Raw genomic sequence first — 24018 nt, forward strand, 5'->3', positions numbered from 1 at the left:
GCTGTCATGTATAACTAATTAAAACAAATAAAATAAATAAAAAGACAAACACAGGAGAAAAAAACTGCATGTTCTGAATCACAAGGAATCAAAAATTCAATGGAAAGTAGAATAGGGATTGAGGAGGCCAGAGGCTGAGGAAGGGGGATGCTCTCAAGAGGCACAAACTCTCATACAGCAGAAATGTTATTGTTTCTTGGGGAGTTCTTCTGCTCAGTGTGGGGAAGGTAGTTGTGACAGAGTGTTGTAGAGTTCAAAGTTGCTAAGAAAATAAATTTCAAATGTTCTCACCCCAAAAAATGAGAAGTATTTGAGGTGATGAACAGGTCAGCTAGCCTGATTTAATCATTCCGCACTGTATTCATGGAGCATAACGTTACTTGGAACCTCATGAATTTATACAATCATAAATTTTCAATTTGCAATATTTTTAAAAGCCTAAGTTGCATGAAGAAATGCATCTTTACCACTGAGCTAAAAGAGATGGATAGAGAACAAATGTTTTAGTGGTATGGATGAGGTGATGAAGGAAATGCAGATCTAACATGCCAAAGAGATTCCTCTCTGCTAAACTTGTAAAAGAATCCATTTGGTTGTCCTTAAAGGGCTGTTTGACTTTGGAGGGAAGCAGAGAACCCAGGCAGATGGAGGCCCAGCAATGCACAGATGCTAAAATTAAAGCTGGGTGAGTTTATTCCTGGTTCAGTGAATGAACCCTACTGAGCAAGCATTGAGGCCTTTATGTGACAGAAAATGAGTGCAGGTCCTGGAGGAGGGACTCACAAATAGGGACAATTCTAAATTCATGTGTCATGGACATGTTGCATTGGATGTATTTATTCTCAAATAAAAGATATTCAAACTATTCAAAGATATTCAGTATGATTGTGAATTAGGATGTGGGGTAGTTTAGCACAGGAGCAGAAGTAACCACATTTGGTTGTAAATTGCATCATGAATTTTCTAAAGATCTCTAACCATGGCCACCCTAGATCTCATTGTCCATAGTTAGTTGCTTTATTCTAATGCTCTTTTTAAAAAGTTCTTTTAAAGCAGCAATCATCCTAAAGAGTCACATCTTCAGGATGCCCATGGGAACAGAGTAAAGAACTCCAACAGGTACTGGTTTCTGGGAACTCTGAGATGATGGCACTGAATTGGGTGACAACGTCTATAACTGTAACAGAAAAGCTGGACTTATAAAAATGCTAAGAATAAGAATCTATTACATGAAATTGAACTAATGAAAGTTTCCTGTTGATATGACTCTTCCTGTTGACCATGACGGGCATCAAAGCAGGGCTTCATGAAGGCTTGGCAAGTCCTCTACCACTGAGCTACATCAGCAGTCCCTGAGAGTTTCTTAAATTGACATACGGCTGGTTCTTTTTACATATAAAAACATATATTTTATATATATATATATGTTTTTCATTGTAGTTGAACACACAGTGTCTTTATTTATTTTTATGTGGCGCTGAGGATCGACCCAGTGTGCACACATGCGAGGCAAACACTTAACCACTGAGCTACAGCCCCAGCCCCTGGCTGGTTCTTTTTATGCTTTCTTTCCAGATTTAAGGAATCATTTTTGTTTTCTTTTAACTATCTACAGCTGAAAGCACATTGGTGAGGTATACTTTTCTAAATGTATTAGAAACATTTATTCTTTTTCCCTACTTAATCCCTCCAGAAACTGAAAACTATCAGTAAGTATTCTTTTTATGTCAATATAATTATTTGCCTAAGTTAAACAATTATTTGTTCTTTTAACAGGACAAAATTGGAAATGCAGATTGTATTACCAAGGCTTTGAATAAGATGCTGTATATTCAGACACAGCAAGACAGCATTAAGGAACCAGGGTTCATCCCATGAAGCCAATTTAGCTCTCTTGGAAAAACTGGCCATGACCTTCAAATATGATTTGCATATTTGCCTACAGGTGGTAAGGAATGCCATTTTCTGGCTGGCCCAGGAACTTTGCAATATTTGGAGACCTCAATAAGACAGGTGCCACCAAGTGTCACCAGTGAAGTTTGATAGTGAGTTCTTGGCTTAGCTTTCAAGTCTTGAGAGAGAATTTTAAAATTCTAACCTTACATTCCTTTTAAAAAGCTCCAACAAAATAAAATTTTAATAGCCCATATGGTCAATCACTGTCTTGCTGCATTTATGTAGCTAACCAAGCAAAGCTTAATGATATTAGACCTAACTTGTTAATAAATTGATCACACTGTGATTATCTTTGCTAAATATGTTGGTGATTATAGAAGACAAGTTTTGTTTTGTTTTTCTGTTGTTGTTTCGGTATTGGGGATTTAGTCCAGGGGTGCTCCACCACAGAGCTACACTCACAGACCTTTTTATTTTTTATTTTGAGATAGGATCCCACCAAGTTGCCCACCTTGGTCTTGAACTTGTGATCCTCCTGCCTCAGCCTCCCCAGTCACTGGGATTACATTCATGCACGACCACACCCCACCCACTTCCTAGAAAAAAGTTTTGTTTCAGAGAACAACTATAATGCACGCATTATTAAACTAGCTCCTGGATTTTGAGGGTTTTCTATTGACCTGAAACCTTGGCAGAATCCAGAATGATTTTCTTTTCCCATATCTGACTGTAAGTCTCTAAAACAATATTTCAATTTTTCTCCCATATTTCTGACTTGGAATTGTCGAAATTAAAACTATTCTTCCCCAAATCCTGCAAGATGAAGCTGAATAACTTGATACAGGCTTGAGAGAAATCATATAACAGCTTATATATGGACAATCTTTGCCACACTCAAAGTGCAAAACAGGAAAATATGCCCGGTTGGCACTGCCTGCCCTCCTCCAGCTAAAGATGCCATGAGGCCCCAGCAAGAAATCTGCTGTTGGCTTCCAGACTCACATTCTGCTCCAACTAGTGACTTGTCTTTTCTGTGTTTCCATAGTAATGCTCTTACTAAACTCTGTCCACTTGTGTGGTACAGGGACCTGCTTGGATGCAAGCCCACCGTCAGCACCACTCCTGAAATGCGACCCCACTCCTTCCCTGGACTCACCTCCCCTAGGTCTCACCACTCAGATGCTAACCTGGATGTTTTACTTCACAGTCACCAATGCAGCTTTCAGTGTGTGAAACTTCTTGGAAAGTTTCAGACAGGAGAAAATATTAGAGCTCAGAAAATGATACTTCAGAGTAAGTGGCTTTGGGGTGTGATTGCTTCAAACTGAGAGTAAGGAGCAGCAGTGCAGGGGGAGGCTGTCCCTGAAGTTCCTGAATCTGACAGAGGACAGTCTCCAAATGTCACCAGAGAACTGGCAGACAGTCGCCTATTCTTCTGAGAGTGGCTCCACAGTAATTTTTGTTACCTGAGAGACACTTATCTGCATAGTGAGATAATGTTGCTCCAAAATTCCAACCTGGCACTCCCATGATGCATCACTGCCTCCCTGCAGAAGCTGCAAGCCCTTTCTTATCCGTAGGTCGGATGCTACAGAGACTTCAATCGTCTGAACTTTCTTTGAATATCATATTTTGTGGGACTCCCAAGCGCATGCACATAACTGAAGTAGGTTTCCTGTTAATCTATCTGCAATCAGTTTATTTCACAGATTAAACTATCAACCCTCCAGAGGTTATAGAGAAAGTCCCCCCTCTCCCATGCAGGGAAACTGAGAGCCCCAATCCCTGGCTTAGGCCACCGGGGTCTGTCTCTTGAGACACAGATTAGTCCAGAGACTGAATGGAGCCTCAGAATCCCGTCTCTCGCCTTCTCTCTGCTCCACTTTCCTCAGCGTTGACTTTACTCTGAGTTTTGATGCAAAACCAAGATGTTCTGTCTGTACGTGCTGAAGTTTGGGGCGCACAGACGCAGAAAACACTCCTTTGCAGCGATCCTGCTCAAGCCCTGGGTGCATGAGGTGGGGATCCTCTGGAATCACAGGAATTCCTGAATAGTCACTGCAGCCCAGGAAGCAATTCCTGCCCCATGGGTCAGATCTGGGGACCCTCTGAAGAGCCATCGGAGTTTCTGTCTAAAAAATAAGGTGAAAATGAGGTTCCTCCAAACAAATCTCGGGTTCTGTAGGCAGGAAAAAAGTAGTGAATGCTGGGTCGAGAGAAACGAACCCCCCGCCCGTCTCCTGTCCCATCCTGATGCAGTCTCCTCACGGAACCCGTAGGACCCCTCTGTGCTCCCAGCCCGTAAGGCTAAGGGCTCTCCACATGTACCCTGTCCTAGTGTGGGTTCTCAGCAGAGTTGCTGTTGTGAGCTCAGCTCTTCTCTGGCCTCTGCTTCTGTAGAATCCATGGTGAAGATGTGCTCTGCAGGGCTGCGGGCTCCATGGGTCCTTCCCTGCCAGGGAGGGCCTGTGACCTCCCCGCTGTATGGGAGGGAGAGTCCTCCAGGCCATGAATGCCTTGCTCTAGTGATTTCTCCAGCAGAGTCTGCAGATGGGCCTAGACAGGGAGACCCGTGAGTGTCGAGCAGGTTGACCGTGCGTGGCTCTGCAACTTGCTAAGTGTGAAGGGACAAAGGAAAGAGCAGTAAACGCCAATTGTACTCAGAAAGAAAGATGGAGAATTGTGGAACCAAAAAAAAGAATTAGGAAAAGAAAAATCAGAGGACGTCTCTGGGGAAAAGCAAATAAATTTGAATTTTTACATGTTGAGTTTATGGGAATAAGTGTCCTTCTCACCAGAAATGTCTAAAAGGCATGGAGTTCTTTATGATTTATTGAGCATAGATTCTCTACCAAAAATTTTATAAGATATTTCTAATCTCCACAGTGGTCTTGTAAAGTAGATGGTTTTGCTCTTATTTTATGTAAAAATGGAAAGATAAGTTGTCTTGCTCAACTTGTGGGGGGCAGAGGTGAAATCTGAGTGGAAGTCCTGACCCTCTTCAACATCTGCACCATACCCAGTGCCTGCACATATGAAGCATGTCTAATTGGAAGAGAACAAATTATTTTCAATGTTCACTACCTTAATGACATGTCATTCTTCCCTTGTTTTACTGGTAAAATGGGGAATCAGAAATGCCTGAGATTTGACCAAGGTCACATGAAGTTGCCTTTAGAGTTCAAACTTGCTTGGAAGTTGGAAGTGGCTAAAATGTACCCAGACCAAACCAAATGAGCTCAAAGTACAAAGCCAGCTTCTGCCTCAGCTCCCGCTGCTGTTGGTTACAGGCTGGATCTGTGCTGTCTTGCCTCAGGCACAAGTGAGATGAGTCTGATGACATGGCTCAATGCCAGAGGGGGTTAGGGAACTGGGTCACCAGCCACCAGGAACCTGCTTGAGGAGTGAAGACCCTAAGGATTTATAAAACACCCAGGTGCAAAAGGTAAATCACAGCCTTTTTGAGGAAGAGGTTGGAAAACAGAAACTAACACCACAAATGAAGTTAGAGTTTATTTTTGATCCAAAGCAAGCACTTTTTTTCCCAACAACTTTAAATTTGAGGTAATGGAATAACTCAGAATTCTTACTCAGAGATTCTGGAATAGAATTAATAAATAGAGTCAAATTCAGTAATTGTTTTAAATAATTTGCACATATGTAGCATTTCTAAGTGAAACAGAGCTATTCACTATGATTAGTGACATGTCACTCTTCTCTAGTTTTATTGGGAAATGGGGGCTCAGGAGATGCCGAAGGTTTGCACAAGGTCACATGAAGTCACTGGTAGAGTTCAAAGCCGGTGTCCGTGTCCCATTCATACCACCAGTCTCTGATCAGTTCAACACAAACCTTCCAACCTCTAGTTGCCGGAACCTGGATATTTTGTCTTCCAGCTTCCTCCACCCAGCAAGCCCACTCTATCTACCACAGGCTGGAAGTACCATGAAATCCCCGTTTCCTGACCTGGGTCCTACTGAAGACTGGCACGTACCAGTGCCCTGGCCCCCGAGCTGTAGCGACGTCAAGCCGGTTCTGCCCAGGTGTCAGGTTTGCCCTGCAGAATCACCCGAGTGAGCCACTCTCGTAGTGGGTTGCTAGCGGGTCCTTCACTGTCCTCTTCTTCCCTGTGGCCCTAGAATCACTTCCCAAATAAACCTAGTGCTCGGATCTTTGTTTCAGGGTGGGCTCCTGGAGGAACCCAGATGAACCCAGGCAAGTCCGTGGGAGTCCAAAACCCAGACAAAGCCTCCACCTCAGGCTGCTGAAGCAGATGACGGCTCTTCCTGGAGAGGCACCGGCGACCTCCTGAAGCCTGAGTTCACAGAAGGTGGGGGCAAGCCCAGGACAAGCGACTCAGACGCTCAGGAGCATCAGGTACTTGTGAAAGCCCTGGTTCACTGTGAGGGCTTCAGAAATGACCGACACTCTCATCAAAGCACCCAGCTCCTTCTAGAATGCTCTGCCTGTCCTGCCAGGAGTGGGCAGAGCATGAGGAGCGTGGGGGTCGGGAAGGTGGAGAATGGCATCGCTGGGGAGGAAAGGGGGTCTTTGCAGGGCCCGGGTGAAACCACACAAAGTGGCTGCCTTTGTGGCCAGGAGAGGCAGGCTGCGCTGCGGACAGTCTCATTGCCAGGTCAGGAAGCATCTCACTTTCAGTCTTCCCAGGATGCTCCAGACCTGGCCCTTTGCCCGGCAGTTTGCTAATAGAAAAGTTGGAAGGACTTGGGTCTACGTCTTCATTGGTTGGACCCACCATGTGCGCTCTCTGAGAATGGTGTCTGTGAACACGAGACTGGCAGGCCCATGGTGGGGCCTGCTGGGAGAGTTAAGGGAGCAGCAGATGTGAAGTCCAGGCCCAGCCTCGGCCTAGAGTGCCCCGTGGCAGCGATTCGTGGAGTGTGGGGATTCCTTCCGTTCCCACCTGCATTTGTAAGAAAAGAGTAGCCCAGACATCAGGCAGGGGCTCTATACTGGTCGCTCACGACAGTAAAGATTGGCTGGTGATTCGTGATTTTTACCTACAAAGCTATCCACATTGAGGTAAAAGTAAACTATTTGGTCTGATTTGAAGAATTTTTATTGTAACACCAGTGTGCAGAGGGAGGAGGGGCTTAAGCCAAAGTTCAAAACTGCAGTGGGAAGATGTCTGGCATTGATAAGTAGTGAAGGCAGTCACCACTGGGTGAGACAGGAATCTTTTTTTTCCCCAGCACTCTTGAAGTCAGAATTCCAAAGCAGACTAAATATTTGGAATAGAAAGTTCTGCACACCTAAGAGTCCCTTTGAACTAAGCCTGGGTCCATGAGGGAGGCAGGGGCTCCCATAGGAAGCGGCAGGGAAGACAGGTTTCAAACTCAGAGGACTTGGGCACAAGTCCACTTTTGCTATGTTCTTAACATTTGAGTTTGGACAAAGCAATGCACTTTTCTGATTCTTGATTTCTGATCAAAGAATTGTACAGAAACATAGCTTTGTCATATAATTATTGGAATATTAAATAAGATAATGTCTGAAATTGCTTCAGAAATTGAACACTATTTGCATTTGATGAACTCATCATGTATCCACTCAGAAGATGAGGTGTCCTTCTTAATCTGCTGCAGGGAGCTGCTGCAGACACAATTAGAATGAAAAGAAACGGAGGTCACACTGCCACGAGGTGTAGCACACATCAGTCACAAGCAGGGGGACTGACAAAACCAAAAGACATTTTGGGGAAAGTTATTGAATTTATTATCTATAAATAAAATACCACTTTACTTTGTAAAAACATTGAGTATTTTGGACTTTAATGTGGCAAATTAAATTTAGCTCTTACATATCTGAGTAGCAGGTGTTGTGATTTTTCTTTTACAGATTAGGCAACTAAGAAGCATGAAAAGAAACTGACTTCATCAGTTACTTCATTCACTCAGACTTCAGTTAGACGTCATTCATTCTTTTTTTTTCTTAAAGAGAGAGAGAGAGAGAGAGAGACAGAGATTTTTTTTTTTTTTTAATATTTAATTAGTTCTCGGCAAACACAACATCTTTGTTTGTATGTGGTGCTGAGGATCGAACCCCGGCCACGTGCATGACAGGGGAGCGCGCTACCGCTTGAGCCACATCCCCAGCCCCCCGTCATTCATTCTTTAATGAACAGTTCTTGAGAACTTAGTGTAGTCGGAACTTAACATGCTCCATACAGAACTCAGGATCTTTGCACCCAGGGCTATACCTTTCCCAGAGGCCACCATCTGTCTCCATGAGAGACAGTGCCAGGTGTACGATGCACCACCCTGGGGTACCATCCTGGACCAATTTCCATGTCTCACTGATTGTGTCTAAAATCCATATCAGAGTTGCTCTTCCTTTCTTCTCCCCTGATGCTGAGCAGGCACAGAAACTCCTATGTGGACCACTGAATTGGCATTGATTCGTCCACTCCTGATGACTGCTTTTTCCAAGGCAGAGTCTTAGACATACAAGAGGTTGTGGGTAGCTCATTTGGCAGCTGGTCCCAGGAAGCCAGTTGAGGGGGCAGCTGTAGTCAAGTGGGGGAAGAGGAAAGACAGTGTGTCTCTGAGCAAAGCATGGCTGTACCTGCAGCAGCTGCACAATCTGGTAGTTCAGGGAAGCCGGGAATGGATCGCAGCACTCCAGGTTGGGAGACCGCAGCGCCTATTTGCTGATTCCAGGCCCCACTGATGGTAATATCTCTGCAGCTCTGCATTTCTGGGCTTCTCCTGAGATGCACGTCCCAAGACTTTGCATTAAACTCAAGGCAATCCAGACAGGAATTCTCTTAGCTCTTGAAGTCAAAAGCCATCAGTCCCTAAACATATAGCTCAGAATCCACATACTGAGGGCTTCTAGCCCAGCCACTGCCATCTGAAGCTTCAAGGAGGTGTGCCCATTGTCACTGACTCTCCATAGAAACGGGCTTTATTTTTTGCTGACAATGCTTAGAAAATCTGTTCCTTGTTCAAAATGACATCACATCACGGCAAATACAATAAAATTTTACTAAGAGGGACTGTGTCAAAAACAGTTGAAATACATTCTTCACTGTCTAATAAAGTAACCACTAACCACATGTGGCTTTTCACATTTAAATTAATTATAATTAAACACAATTGAACCCCAGGCTCACAGTTATGTTAACCATATTTCAAATGTCCATAGCCACCTGTGACCGGTGTCACTGTTCTGGACAAGACAGAGAGGGAGTAGCCTCAGCCTTGCAGAATGCTCCACTGGGCAGTGCTGGAATATATTATCCATAGTTGACTGCAAAACTGAATTCTCATCGTCCCTGTATTGGGCCCATTCCATGGGTGAGTGGCACCTCTTCTCCCCCCAGCACCCCTCCTTACATGGTGCTTGCCATGGTTTACTTCAGGGCCTGGGACTGAGTACTCACAGTGCTGGCAAGATGTCTGCATCACAACTAGCTGCCTAGCGGCCTTGGGGCCCCTCACTTCCTGGGACATATTTCTTCTAGGTTGGTGGCATCCAAGCTGGGGCCTCCACTCTTCAAGTTTCCTGTGTCTATAGCTCCACTGAGGGTGCCTGAGAAGGGCTGTGTCCCCGGCCTACCAAGCTGCCTACTGAGGTAGGAAGCCCCCAGCTGACTCCGTCTCTGCTCAGCGCCTCCCATCACTGCTCCTTCTGCTGTCCCCCTCGTAAGTCTCACAAACTCTGGATGGAGCTGGGCAAGTTGGGTTGTGACACATTTCCCAGATCTCCCATCCTAGCTAGAATGAGTAGCTCCATGGGAGCAGGCTTGTCTTACCCATCTCTATCCCTATACCTGTCCCGTGCTCAGATCTGAGCAGGTACCTCATATACCCCTAGTAGACAATTGGAAATACTTTACAAATTTATTATTGCTTCATTTAAATCCTTGTAAATTTCTTAAATACATGCAGCTTATGCAGCAAGAAGCATCTGCCTAACATTTCTTTTCAGATGGTGAGTCTCGCCATGCTCCAACAACACAAGTTCTATGTGTGGCTTTATCCACTGACATTTACCATTTCCCTCATTCTGAAATTCCAATCATTTCAGACCACAGAGGTAAAAACTGTGGCCTAGAAGACGTAGCCTTAAACTTAGGACCTTGCAGACTGTGTTACTGTATCTCTGGGATCAGCCAGTCTTTTCTAGCACCACCCTCAGGGCTCATATGGTGCAGTCCAACTTGGAGAAGACTCCCAGAAATTAAAACTACAATAAGATCTCATCTCACTCCATTCAGAATGGCAACAACCAAGAATACAGCCACAATAAATTCCAGCAAGGATGCAGGTGGGACTCACACATTGCAGGTGGGACTGCAAATTAGTGCAACCACTAGGAAAAGCAATATAGAGATTCCTCAAAAAACTAGGAATAGAACCATCATTTGAGCTAGTTATCCCACTCCTTGGTACATATCCAAAGGACTTAAAATCAGCACACTACAAGGACACAGCCACATCAATCTTTATAGCAGCACAATTCACAATAGCTAAGCTATGGAGCCAACCTAGGTGCCCTTCAACAGACGAATGGATAAAGAAAATGTGGTTTATATACACAATAGAATATTACTCACCATAAAAACGAATGACTTTATGACTTTTGCTGGTAAATGGAAGGATCTGGAGAGTGTCATGCTAAGTGAAATAAACAATCTCCAAAACCAAAGGTCGAATAGTCTCTCCAGTATGCGAATGCTAACACAAAACAGGGGTTGGGGGGAGCAGGAGGAATACAAGTTCAGGGGACTAAACAAAGGGAATGAAGAGAAGGAGGATTGGAATAATAAGGACAGTAGAATGAATTGGACATCGCTTTCTTATGTTCACATATGAATACACGACCAGCGAAACTGCACATCATGTACAAGCTCAACAGTGGGATGCTAGTTAGAATAAGTTACACTCCATGTATGTACCACATGTACATGTATGTACCTCCTCTCACTCCTCCTCTCACTCATGTATGTACCATATGTCAAGATACACTCTGCATCATGTATACCTAAAAAGATCATTTTTTTTTAAAGTTTTTAAAAGCTTACCCCAAGGGTGGAAGGGAGAGTTTTGGAGCAGCCTGGCCTCCAATCCCAGTGCCCAGAGGCAGTAGGAAGGAAAAAAAATTAAAAAGGAAAAGAAAACCTGAAGGATCAACCTGGGAAGCTGGATTTCAATCCCAGGCTTCCCACTCCTAGTTTTTGGTCTTGAGGAAGCCACTTAACATCTCCATGTCTTGGGACATGTCTCTAGATGGGGTAATGGCCACCTTGCAGAGTATGCTGAGAATCACAGGCCAGGTAGGTGAGGTGCCCAGCAGTGCATCTAAGCTAGTGCCTGGAGCTTAGGCTCAACAGAGGTGGTCAAGAAGAAGATGCTGAATCCAGAACTGTTACCCACAGGAGACCAAGGGTGTGACCTCTGCTGTCAGAAGCCTCCTGTGGCGCAGGGAAGGGCGATCTTCCTGTTTTCAGAATCTTCAGGCCATCCTCCTGGAAAAACCAGATGGTCCAAATCAATATGGACTGGGAAGCCTGTGATTTAGGCATTATGGGTACTTTTCATAATTCTTTATGGATATTCCATTCAAATCATCCCAAGCAATAGTTCTTATTGAAGCGAGATGTTCGTGAGACTGAAAAAAATTGTAAATCCCTCAATTTAAGTCAATATTCTAGATAATGAAATCTTCTAGGCAAATTTTATTACTTCAAAAGATATCATTTGTGACCTTCTTGTCAATGTCACTTAAAAATTGAGTATATACAAGTGCACAGAAAATTCAATTCCCATCTCTGATAGTTTACACAAATAGCAACACTATTAATAAAGTAACAACTGCACTGCAGGTGTACAGGTGAGTCAGGGTGACAGAACCTGACCCATTTTCCCAGAAATCAAAGGAAACATTTAGAAGTCATTGATATTTAGCTTCAGATTCGGCCCTTATGTTCTAAAGCAATTGTGGTTTCTTTTGAATGATACTTGTCAATTGTTATGGTTTAGATGTGAGATGTCCCCCATCATGTATGAGACAATGAAAAAAAGTTTAAAGATGAAATACTTGAGTTATGAGAGCCTTAACTCAACCAGTGAGTCAGTCTCCTGACAGAGATTAACTGAGTGGTACCTGTGGGTAGGTAGTGTGTGGCTGGAGAGGAGAGTCCTGAGGGGGTGCCTTTGGGGTTTATGGTTTGAACATGTTGAGCAGAGTTCTCTCTCTCTCTCTCTCTCTCTCTCTCTGCTTCCTGGTGCCATGTCCCCTGCTGCTTCCCTCCAAGACATTCTTCTGCCGTGATGTCCTGCCTCACCTCCAGCCCTGAGGAGTGGAGCCAGTCATTTTCAGACCGAGACTCCTGAAATGGTGAGCCCCCAAATAAACTTTTCCTCCTCTAATTGTTCTGATTAGGTCTTTTGGTCACAGTAGGGAAAAACCTGTCTCTCCTCCCCCTCCACCCCAACATAGGGTCCTCACCACCCTGCTTGGTGACAGAATTCCCCCTGTCCCACGCAAACAGGCCTGTCCCAGAGTCGCTCTCTCTGGGTGAGCCTGACTTTTAGGGAGGAGTGTTTTCCATCCTGATGTTCCTTGCCAGAGTGCCGTGAGAGGTTATTAATAGTCACGATACTTTAAATCGTGGCGATTATGAAGTACCTGCCTGTCAGTCCTAACGTGGCGGAGTGCAGTCAAGGGAGTCTAGTCCCCCTCTGCTTTGCCAGTGTCGAGCCACATGGGCAAATATGCCTCTTTGTGACTTCAGTTTCCCCAGCGGTAACCTGAAGGGCTGGGACCAAGTGAAATGTCATATCTCCTTCTGCCCTGACACCCCCTGACTCCACAGGTGTTGCCTGAGAAGGAAACACAGTTCTGGTCAGTGTGAATTTTGAAGACACAGAAGAAAGGGAATGTGGAGAAGGGACCGAGAGGGGGCATCACGGCCGAGGCTGCCTGAGAGAGCTGATGTGCCAAGATGGGGCACAGAAGCTTGGGGCAGCAGACAGGAACAGCCACGGGCAGAGTCCTGGGGGAGAGCAGGGCCATGCACTGCCCAGTCTGCCTGTGGCTACCTGCATTCCAGATGTGTTTTGCCGGCATTTAAAGGAAGCAATATTTTGGGAGTGAATTGGAAATTTAAATAAATTTTTTTTAAAACAAATTGAGGAAAAATATTTGAAACTGTGATTTTTTTTGTCCTCAATAAGTATTGTATTTATTTTTTCATTGGTGCATTATAATTATAAACAATGATAGGATTTATTGTGATATGTTCATACTTGCACATAACATAAATTGGTCTGCTTGATTCCCTGTACCTCCTTTTTCTCCTCATTTCTCCTTCCTTTACCCATTTTTCTTTGCTGGTCTCTCTTCTATTTTCATGAAGTCTCTTTTCTCTCTCTCTTTTTTTCTTCCCTGACTTCCACATATGATGGAAAACATATGACCCCTGACTTCTGAGTCTTGTTTATTTCATTTAGCATGATTTTCTCCAGTTCTATTCATTTTCCTGAGAATGACATCATTTTGTTCTTCTTTATGGCTGAGGAAAACTCCATTGTGTATATGTACTGTACTTTCTTTATCCCTCCATCTGTTGATGGATACCTAGATTGGGCCCGTAGCTCGGCCACCATGACTTGTGCAGCTGTAACTGTGGGTATGTGTGGATTGCTGGTAGGCTGGATTTAATTCCTTGGATAAATGCTGGGGAGTCGTATGGCTGGGTCCTAGGGTGGGAGCACAGAACAGGCAGACATCAGACTGCAAGGGCTTCAGAACCCTTCCCTAGTCCTCACATTTTCTAGAGAAGAAGCTCCAACCAGGAGAGGCAGGTCGGCTGGTTCAAGGGTGTCCAGCTAGTTAGCAGAAGACCTGGGCTGCAAATGAAAAGTTCATTTGGAAGAAAGAACATTCGTAGATTGAATCTCCACATCAAGTGATGCATCAGAATATACGTTTTTACGGGTGCCTCTCCACGGCTATCGTATTTCTGAGACAACACGGGGAACATATGATACATGGAATTAACTTGATCCACTTAATGGAGAGTTTGATGCCAGCTTTGAAAGGTGTGACAGCATTTCGTCCTTCAGTGTGGCACCCTCCGGTCACTTCAGGTGAACCCTCAGGTCAGCAAGCCAGGGCCTCCGCTTGCTGATCCCAGATGCAGAAGAAGCAGACGGCTCCACATCTCTGGCCACATGGAAAGCTTTTCCTCAGAAACCAGAAATAATAGTTCCTCGGGTCACTGAATTGAGACTAGTAAAAGAAGGAAGAACAGGAATGTGGGCGGGGGAGAGGGGAGAGGACATCCAGAGGTGGAATACTAGAAACTTCAAGAAGCCACGACCTTGCAGAATGCACGTAGGGAAAGGTCATTATTCCTTCAAGGACAGATCTTCGGAGAGTTCTCCAAGGTCTTGCTTCCCAGACGTGCAGATCCAACGCCACCTCCCTTGGGGACGCTGCTCACGGCCCTGAAGATGAACTGCCTCAACCTGGCATTTGCAGGGTGAAAGCACCAAAGCTTCAAGGTTCTGCGCCCCGGGCCCGACCAAGCAGAGGAGGGCGCCCACAGCAGCCAGCCCCACGGAGCCCCCTGGAGCAGACCGCCCGGCAGCGCCCCATGGACTGTCCTCCTGGCTATTCTGTCCTGGTGCCATGACCTCAGGGGGCTCTTGGGTTCTATTCCCTGGAGCGTGCTGTGCTTCACCTCGGCCTGGTCTGGCTTCCTTAGATTGATGGCTCTGATCCGCTGCCTGTCATGAGCTTCCACATTTTGTATCTGCTCCTGCAACTGAAAAAATGAGTGATTAAATTTTAAACACTCTGGTCTGTGAAAGGCTTGAACAGCAAAATTGCCTTTTCTTTCCGTCATGTGATGGAGGGACTGGCAGGGTCCTGCCCTCAGGGACTCCAAGGGCAGGAGAGCACTGGGAAGAGTGGTGAGGAGTGCCAAGGCCTAAGGCAGAGGGCGTGAGGTCAGACTGAAGGGGAGTGGCGGGGAAGGGGGACAGAAAAGAGAGAAGTGGGACCCTGGGCCAGGGCAGTGGAGAGAGGAAGGCTTGGCACCAGGGTTGGGGAGCCGGGGGTCAAGCAGAGCCCTAAAGGGCACCGGCTCTCCAGGGTCCCCCTTTGCTGCACGCACCCATCATGGACAGGCTACTAAGGCAGCTCATTTGTTGAGCTCTTGTCTGCCAAGTTCCCGATCCATGAAAGTCACCTGTGGTGAGCCACCTAACACACTGTCCTGTTGATCATCAACTACTGCTGAGATTCAGGTCAGCATCACCCAGGTTTAACACCCAGCCAACAGCGTGATGTGGCCAGTACTTGGGCTTCATCAGGAAACCTGCATTTGAATTCCACACTCCCCTGATTGTCTGAATGACTGCGCTGTCTTTGTGAAGCAGTGGGTGCTGAGTGGCTTACCAAGGGTCCTGCTCCCAGCTCTCCTCCACTGAGCACACTGTATCCCCGCCACTGGCCTCCATAGATCTGAGCCTCAGGTAGGGAGCATTGGAAAAGCATCTTACAGCCAGGGGCCTCAGTTTATTTGACCTGTAACATAAAGATGTGAATATCTACTTTATAGGATGATTCAGGATCAAGTCACCTGGCAGGACACGGAGCCATCAGCAAAAGTCAAGGGTCTTTCCCTTCCACGTCTTCAGTGTCACTCCTGCACAAATGTCAATATCGCCAGTGCGACACACCCTCAATTCAGATCACAGGCAGACAGGAAAGGGAAACTAGTAAAAGCCCACCAAGCTTCGATGTCGATTTAAATTGAGCACAGCAAATCAGACAATATGTTCTTTTAAAGTCTTTGTTTCTGAAGAAAAATACTACCGTCCATTAGCTGGACTCATTTAGCAACCAAACAAAACATACTTTTCCTGAAACAAAACACAAAATCCCCAATACACCCAGGCTCCTGCAGCTGAAGACGTGGGGCTGCTCTGCCTGGGGGCAGTGCATTAAGCCTCCACTGCACAGCCCTGCGCCCACCCCTCCCCCTCACCAGGCCCCCTCCCTGAGGCTCCCAGGTGGCTGGGTCTGTTCCTAGTTATGGACAGGAAAAGAATGAAGTGAGGTCGTTGCTCTTTTCTGTAGACGTCAGTTCCATGAAAGATCACAGGCAGCATGTCTACGCTTTTACAATGTGGTTCTGTATTTTCAGGGTTTCTGTCTGTCCTAGTTCCTGCTGCAAGCCCCCTGGTTGCAGACTGTGTTCCACCTAATGAGGCCTCCACCCTCCCTCCAAGCAAAGGCTGGACTCTCCTCCCTACCTTAACATCCAGAACATGCGACTCCTTCCCAGGGCTCCCTTTTAATTAAAAACAATCTGTGGCTTAGACGCGCTCCTGTAACTGGTGCCATGAGAAGGGATCTGGTCTCCAACTAAGCACTTTTTAAGATGAAATATAAGATCCTATATGGTAAAAACTTAAAACAGCCTCTAAATTCTAAGAAGAAGAAATTAGACACGAACTAGGCTTTTTGTAAAGTTGTGGTATTGAAGGCGGGATCCCTTGCAAAATAGAAAAAGGATCTAAGTCACAGACAGGAAAGCAGAGATAGGAGAAGATCCATTCTCTCTGCGGAGAGTATGTAATTCTTCCTGGTTTTCATTTTAAGGTAATGAAGATATTCTTATATGTGTTTTTGGTGAAGTTATTTGGGCATTTGTGTGTTCTAATTTTGAAAGACTAAGGACTTATCAAAATTTTAAAATTAGGGAAAAGTTCTAAGAAAAATGGAAAGAGAGGAATCGTCTTTCAGTCGATCTCCCTGCGCCTCCCGTGGCACTGCCCATCCCTGCCACGGCTGGCAGAAGTGGGGGTGCTGGCAGCAGAGAGAAGGGGCTTACAGCTCCATGTGACTTCTGTAGTTAGAATCTGAAAACCATGTTGCCTGGTAGCACCACTCTCTTAATGTCCTACACCAGACAAGAATGGTTGTGGGCAGCGAGGCCCCTGCATTTGTTTAGGGCTTGCTAACTTTGGGGTGGGTGCCTGTGAGGCAGGACATTGGGAGGCTCAGGGCAGAGCTCAGAAGAGTCCTGTTTTGAGGAACAAACTGCAGGTCCTCAGAACACTCTTCAGAACACTGAGGGTCCAGGAGCCAGGAGAGGAGCAAGAACTGGCTGTCCCTTGGGCAAAGCCACGCACACGCATGAACGTCTGAGCAGGACAAGTGACCCAATCCACGGAGGCTTCAGCATGTTAAGGGGAGTGAGGACCATTTCAAGGAGACAATAGTCTCATAAACAAAAGGTGCCGAGGGGTTCCTCAGCCATCTCAGTTGCTATAACAAAAGCGCCACCATCGGGTGGGCTGCAACACACATTCCCTCCTGACAGTCCTGGGAGCCCAAGGTCCACCTTCTGGCCCGTCTGGTCCCGGTGAGGTCTCTCTTCCTGGCTGCACATGGCTGCCTCCCCCTCTTCCTGCCTCCTGCCCTCACTCAGCAAAGAGAGGGGAAGACAGAGATGACGATGGAGACCGAGAGGAACCGCAGAGGCCACCTCTCCTCTGCTGCGTCCGAGCCGTGCACTGGTCCTCTGTCTTGGGGGCCTCATCACCTCACAGAGGCTGGCCTTCTCACACCGACACGTTGGAGGTCTGGGGTCTCGGACGTCCAGCCCACAGAAGGGGTTCAGGTGTTCAGAAAGAGAGTGATGTCAGAATGTTCCGGAGCCCTCTGAACTCTGTTGACCACCCAGGAGGAAAGGACTTCAGTGGAAGGGTCATAGAGCATAGAGAATCCTCAGGACGCAGGGGCGTGCAGGGAGGGGGTGGGAAGGGGACTCACTGCAGGTTCCCTGTTAGAGGCACAGGAGGGAATGACAGTGGCTGAGAGAGGACACTGGGTTTGCAAATGTCACCATGAGCTTTCTGAGACGGGAAGTGTTGGCATATGTTCAATGCAGACTCAGAGGGAAAGGAAGGGCTCTCGAAGTAGAGAAGAGAGATGGCGGGGAGACCACAGAGACTGCTGGAAGCCATCAGCCAAGTAGGTATGACAAATTCCTTGCCAGCTTACTCCCATGCTGTCTAGTGGAAGGACTTCTGAAAGGTGACCTTGCTCAAGGACCAGGGCAGGATCCGTGTTTAGGGTGTTCCCCCTTTAGAATAGGGCAGTTTAGAATAATAGGAGAGTAGGGTGTTTCCCCTTTAGAATAGGGCGGTTTAGTAATAGGAGATTAGGGTGTTCCTCTTTTGGAATAGGGCGTATCCTGCTGCTGAGTTCCTCTTGAGTGCTTAGGGTCAGACAGTATATTTTGGGAGACAGAAGCCCATGCGGAGTGGATTTGGGAGAGAGTGGATTAGGGCAGAGTGTGGATTTGGGAAGAGAACGTGGATTCCCCCAGAACGTGTTTGTAGACGGCCGGTGTGAGTTCGGGAAAAAAGAATTGCTGTTTGAATCTACAAGCTGTGTGGAGACTCGTGATTTGTGCCCAGCCGAGAGACTGCGGCAAGAGACCCTCCTCTCTTTCTGCTCTTTGTGTTTGTCTATTTTGGTGAGGGGGGTCTCCCTGTGTTTCCCAGGCTGGCTTCAAAGTTTAAGCCCTCCTGCGTCAGCCTTCTGAGAAGCTGGGGCTGCAGGGGTGGGCCACCGTGACCCGTGAGAACAGGGGTTCTCGGGAAAAAGGAGAAGCTTACCTGGCAGCAGACAAGCCCACCGTGGGTGGAGGACACATCCAGGAGGGCACGGGCCAGAGGTGGGGACACTGTGGCACTGTGGCACAGATGTGGACAGGTTCTGTGTGATTTCCCACAGAAACGGCCACTGTTATGGTCTAAACTGTCCCCGCAAGATGGTGAAGTCATAGGACCAGGACCTCAGAAGGTGACATTACTTGGACAGAACCTTGCAAAAGAGCAAGCTAAGAGGTGGCCACTAAGGGTGACCCTGGTCACCATGACTAGACTCAGGAATGTCAAGGAGAAGACAGCTTCTGCGAGCCAAGGTGTGCGGTGGCCACCAGAAGCCTGGAGAGGAGCCAGGAGCAGACTATCCCTCAGCCCACAGAGGGACCTCAGACTCCAGCCTCAGTGTGTGGACAGGAAGCTCTGTTCTTCAGGTCACCAGTCTGGGGCTCACAACCCCAGGAGGCAACAGCATCTCAGCCCTGTGTTCTAAAAGAAATTGCTGTTCAATTTAAGAGGGACCTTTGAAGAGTAACAGTAAAGGCTCAACAAGGTACTATGGTAAGGTACTTAGTAGGCATTCAGTAAAATTTCGTGCATATCTAGATCAGGTTTGGGTAATAATTACAAATGCCTCTCTTTAAATATCTATAATTAAAGCCTTTATCATTAATTACATAAATTATCCTAATAGGAACAGCTGGGGAGACAATCACAACACATCTAGCAGAAGAGTCCCAGGCCAGGGCCGGGCAGACCTTGCTGCTGTGCAGCCTGAGCATGGGGATACAGGCAGGTGTGGGGTGCAGGCAGGTGGGAGGTGCAGGCAGGTGTGGGGTGCAGGCAGGTGGGTGGTGGAGGCAGGTGGGGGTGCAGGCAGGTGGGGGTGCAGGCAGGTGGGTGGTGGAGGCAGGTGGGGGTGCAGGCAGGTGGGGATACAGGCAGGTGTGGGGTGCAGGCAGGTGGGGGTGCAGGCAGGTGTGGGGTGCAGGCAGGTGGGGGTGCAGGCAGGTGGGAGGTGCAGGCAGGTGAGTATAGATCCTCTCTCCTCCACTGTGGCCAAAGCTGGTCTTTCTGGAACCGCCCCCAGAGGAAAACCCAGAAATAGTGCTTTCCCAGCTGATGTAGCAAATGAAATCAGCCTTCAGAGCCACAGCCTCCACCGACAATTCCCTCTGAGTGCCCCCAGCATTGCCTCCTCGGGCAGACCTGCACCTGGACTCCACCAGGCCCATCACACACCTAGGACAAGAACTGTGTAGAGAAAGCACCTTTGTTTTAGGGGAGCCAAGCAAAGAAGAGGCATTATCAAGAGTAAAAATGACAAGAGGGGAAACTAGAAACACACAGGTGGTGTCTCCAACCCTAGAGGAGACAGGTGCAGCCTGTGGGACCTCAGCCAGGCAGGGCCAGAGAAGAGACTTCCCCTTGGACAGGTGGGAAGAGGGAGGGGCCAGGAGAAGGCAGAGCTTCCCCAGCCCCACCCCCCTCCTGTGTGCACCTCCCAGGAGGTGGAAGGAGTCCCCGCTTCCTCAAGAAACAGGGCTGCCCTGTGTCAAAAACAGCCTCCAAACACCTGCACCACCAACATGTGGGCAGGGCTGGGCGGCTGTATTTAGGGGATGAGAAGGAAACAGGGAAAAGGAAGGCCGCGTCCATGCAGAGCCGGCCTGCAGTACCCACGCACATCTCCAGGGCCAGACCCCAGGAAGGCGGCACCTAGTGCAGTCAAGGACACCCGGGGTCAGGACTTGGCTGGAAAGGTTCACAGCCTCCCTGACACGCAGGGAGGAAGCACGGGGAGGTTCTCCTGTCAGGCTGAGGCGGAGAGGAGCTGAAGTGGGCATAGGGCGCTTCACACTTAGAGACTCCCAGGAGCCACGAGGTCAGAAGAGCCCACTGAAGGTGTCAGGGTCAGGGGGGCCCTGACACCATGAGGGCGCTGGCAGAGCGGTCGTCACACTAGGGACTAGCAAGGACACGACCCCCACCAAAGGCCACGCTGAGTTCAGAGGTGGGAAAGCCAGTCACACAGCAGGACAGCACAGCCATGCCCAGGGCCTGCAGCTGGGCCATAGGGCTGATCTATGTGCTGGGCAGACAGAGTGCAGAGGACAGGCACAGCCCTGGGATGGGATCGTCCTGCTATGCTGTGACCGTCCAGATGCACTGGTGATACCAACTTCATTCAGTGCTTTCTCAGAATCCAGCGTGTGCCGGGGATCAAGGCCCTGGTTCAGCAGCTAGAGGAAGACACTGGCTCCATGTTCTTGGGAAACAAGTCTCCCACGAACTCCTGGAACACTCGCTCTTCCTTGTTCTGATCTCTTTGGTTTTGCTGCTGTGTCCAACTCCTAACTGGCGGGTTGGTCAGCTGCGATGCTCTGAACAATGCTGCCTGCTCGGCCAACGCCCTTTCTTGGACCACTTCTTCATGAGTCACAGAAGGGTATTTTCGTCGACTTGTTCAGATCTAGGAATACAAATGGAGGTGGAGATGAGAGAGGCATGGCTCATATTCACTGGCTTGGAAACATCCCGAACAGCTGGAAGCTTCAATTTCCAGGCAAAAATTCTGGGGTAAAGTTTTGTTTGGCACAACTGTTTCAGAGAAAGAAGAGGGAGGGTAGAGAAGGTGAACATTATTCACGTATTCATTTGTTACAAAGGAGGCAACATGCCCTCAATGATCAGGAAATCCCACATGGAGTCAGTCCTTGGAACATCACAGACCCCTGTAGTCTGATTTGAAACACAACTTTACCGAGGACTCTTACAGTGGGGCTATTCTTTCTCTTTGTCCCGGTCAAGTGGTTCATATGTCTATGACTGGAGGAGGAGCTGAGCCTCAGAGATTCTAGGCTTTATTAGTGGGTAAAGGTGCACCTTATACTCAAGTCCATGTGTTTCCCTTGCTTCTTCCCCAGATGGAGCCCCATCCAGGTCTAACTTTGCTTTCTATCCATAAACACAAATGGGAATCCTACTGTTCACCAGACATAGACTGATTTGTGTTGTCATGTTACTCAGCCTAACCTCACTGGAATAGCTTGTTCTAGAAGAAGCCAGCAATCGCACATCTTTTTAAAATGTTCCGAGACCAATGACCTGCATTAGGGAACAAGGCTTGCTAATATGCAAATTAAGTATCTCATGTGGTTTTACTGGAACTCTGAGAAGAATCACTGACGAATCCCACATTAGTTCATCAGTGATGAACATCCAATTCAGCTGCTTTGCTGGAAGACCATACAGCTTTCTCTCATGGACTGTTTCCAAAAGCTCGTACCATTAAGAACTCGTTTGCTATCTTATCAAGACCCCTATGGAGTCAATTTATATAAAGCACTTGAATCGATTCACATTTCATAAGAAATGTCAGGCAAAATTTTTAATAAATATCTTCTACTATTACAAAAGATATTTATACTACATTTGTGTTGGTGCTTTTATGCTTGTAAAGTGTGAGTCTGATCGGTGAAGTTGAAACAAAACCGTTATTCTCCATGGATTATAATTATTTTCTCATAAGCCCAGTACTATAAAAGCATGGATTGGAACAATATTGAACTGATTAATTGGAAGTTCTTTCAAAATTTGATCTTGATTTTTTTTTTCCAGAATTGTGTTAAGTCCTATTAATTTTTTCATATAATTTTTAAAAGTTGGTGTTTGAACATGCTCTCAGCCCCTTTCTAATTTGAAGTCCTACATGCTATATTGTCTTGATGTATCTATTGGACATTCACCTATAATTTTAATGTCATATCTTATTCCATACAAGAAATGATGTTATCATCTTTCCAGCAAAGTATGACATATTAGACCTGGAAATAAAGCCCCTTTATGCAATCTTTATGGTAGAAACAGACCCAGGCCCAGTATCCATCTGAAGCTGGACCTGAGACACCCAGCCTCCTTCTACCTTCTTTTCACTCTGCTTACAAGGGATTGTTTTGTTTTTTAGATCTTGCCTCTTCTGTACCTGCTCCACTTCCTTCACTCTAGGTCGGGCCCTCCAAGATCTCTCTGCCCTCTCTCCCATCTCGGTGCTTTACTCCATCCCCATCTCAGCTCCACCTGCTCCCCCAGAGGCCTTCTCAGGCCCTCCCCATGACAACAGGATGGAGCTTGCCTATGGTCCAGAGTGGGAGACGTGCAGCTGACCTGCCCTGGGGACACACCTTCCTGAACAGCAGGCCCCGTGCCTGCCCACACTGCACCCCCATCCCCAGCAGAAGAGACACGCGAACCTCTTGGGTGGACTCCATTAAGCACCTGCCGCCATTGCACCTGTTCGAAAGCGCACCTTGCTGGCTTCCTCACAGTCTTCTTGTGAAATTGAAAAGGACAGTTTTATGTACTCTTGTCTGGGCTTTAAGAGGTTAAGTAATTTTCTCAAGACTGTGAAACAGTCCTGATGTTCTGCAGAGTCTGTGCTCTCCTCCTAGCCCAAGCAACCCCCAGGAGAACAGGTGGGTGTCGGAAGCTCTTCTAAGGGCCAAAGGAGGTGCAGCCCCATTGCTGTTCCTTGGCACGGTCTGTCCTCATATTTACTGTCCAGAGAAACAACTTGGTTTTTGTCTGAGGGCATTTTTTTGGTGCATTCGCCAACAAAAGGGACAGGGGAGCATGAGTCCGGCAGTGGTTGGTTGAGGGCCAGCTCCCTGCAAACACTGCTCAGGTCCAGGCAATAAACACTCACTATCCCTGTGCCCTCCAAAGACCTCCTCTGAAATGAAGGCACAGATGTCACCAGACTGGGGCTCGCAGGTAGCAAAGGCAGCAGTAAATGACGTTTGAAAATTTCCCACTAATTTCTAAAAGGAGATGGAAGAGAGTGGAAAGACGAACCCAGCAAAGAGCCAGGGGGCTCTGAGGCTTCAAAAGGAAGGCAAGGATTTAGTAGCTGGGATTCCAAGGGAGTCTGGTTCAGAATTAGCAAATGGCACAGAGGCTGATATTTAGAAGCAGGATGGAGAAAAGGCGTTATTGTCTGATAGTTCACCAAGGACCCACCTCTCCACTGCCATGCCCATCCCACCTAAGTGCCCAGGCTCACTCAGGTGGACAGGAGAGCTCAGTTCTTTGCAGCTTCAGGACTTACTGAAAGCCTCTGTCATGAGCGAGCTATTCCATCAAAATGGCGCAACACGTTTATGCTTTTCACAATGTCAGAATTTATAGCACAACAATAAATTCACAAGCTACCTCACTTTTATCAGTGCCATTCACTGAATACTTGTGGGTCACCTGGTAGTTATAAACTGGGCAGTCACAGGTTCTTTTATTCCAATCTTAATGTTATGGTTTCGATGCACGGTGTCCTCCAAAAGCTCACGTGAGAGACAATGCAAGAAGGTTCACATGGAGAATGCAAATGCAAGAAGGTTAGAGGAGAAATAATTCTGTCATGAGAGTCTTCACCCAATCGGTGAGTCGATTCCCTGTGAGTGATCAGCTG

This window comes from Callospermophilus lateralis, chromosome 14 (genome assembly GCF_048772815.1).
Source record: "Callospermophilus lateralis isolate mCalLat2 chromosome 14, mCalLat2.hap1, whole genome shotgun sequence".
Lineage (NCBI taxonomy): Eukaryota > Metazoa > Chordata > Mammalia > Rodentia > Sciuridae > Callospermophilus > Callospermophilus lateralis.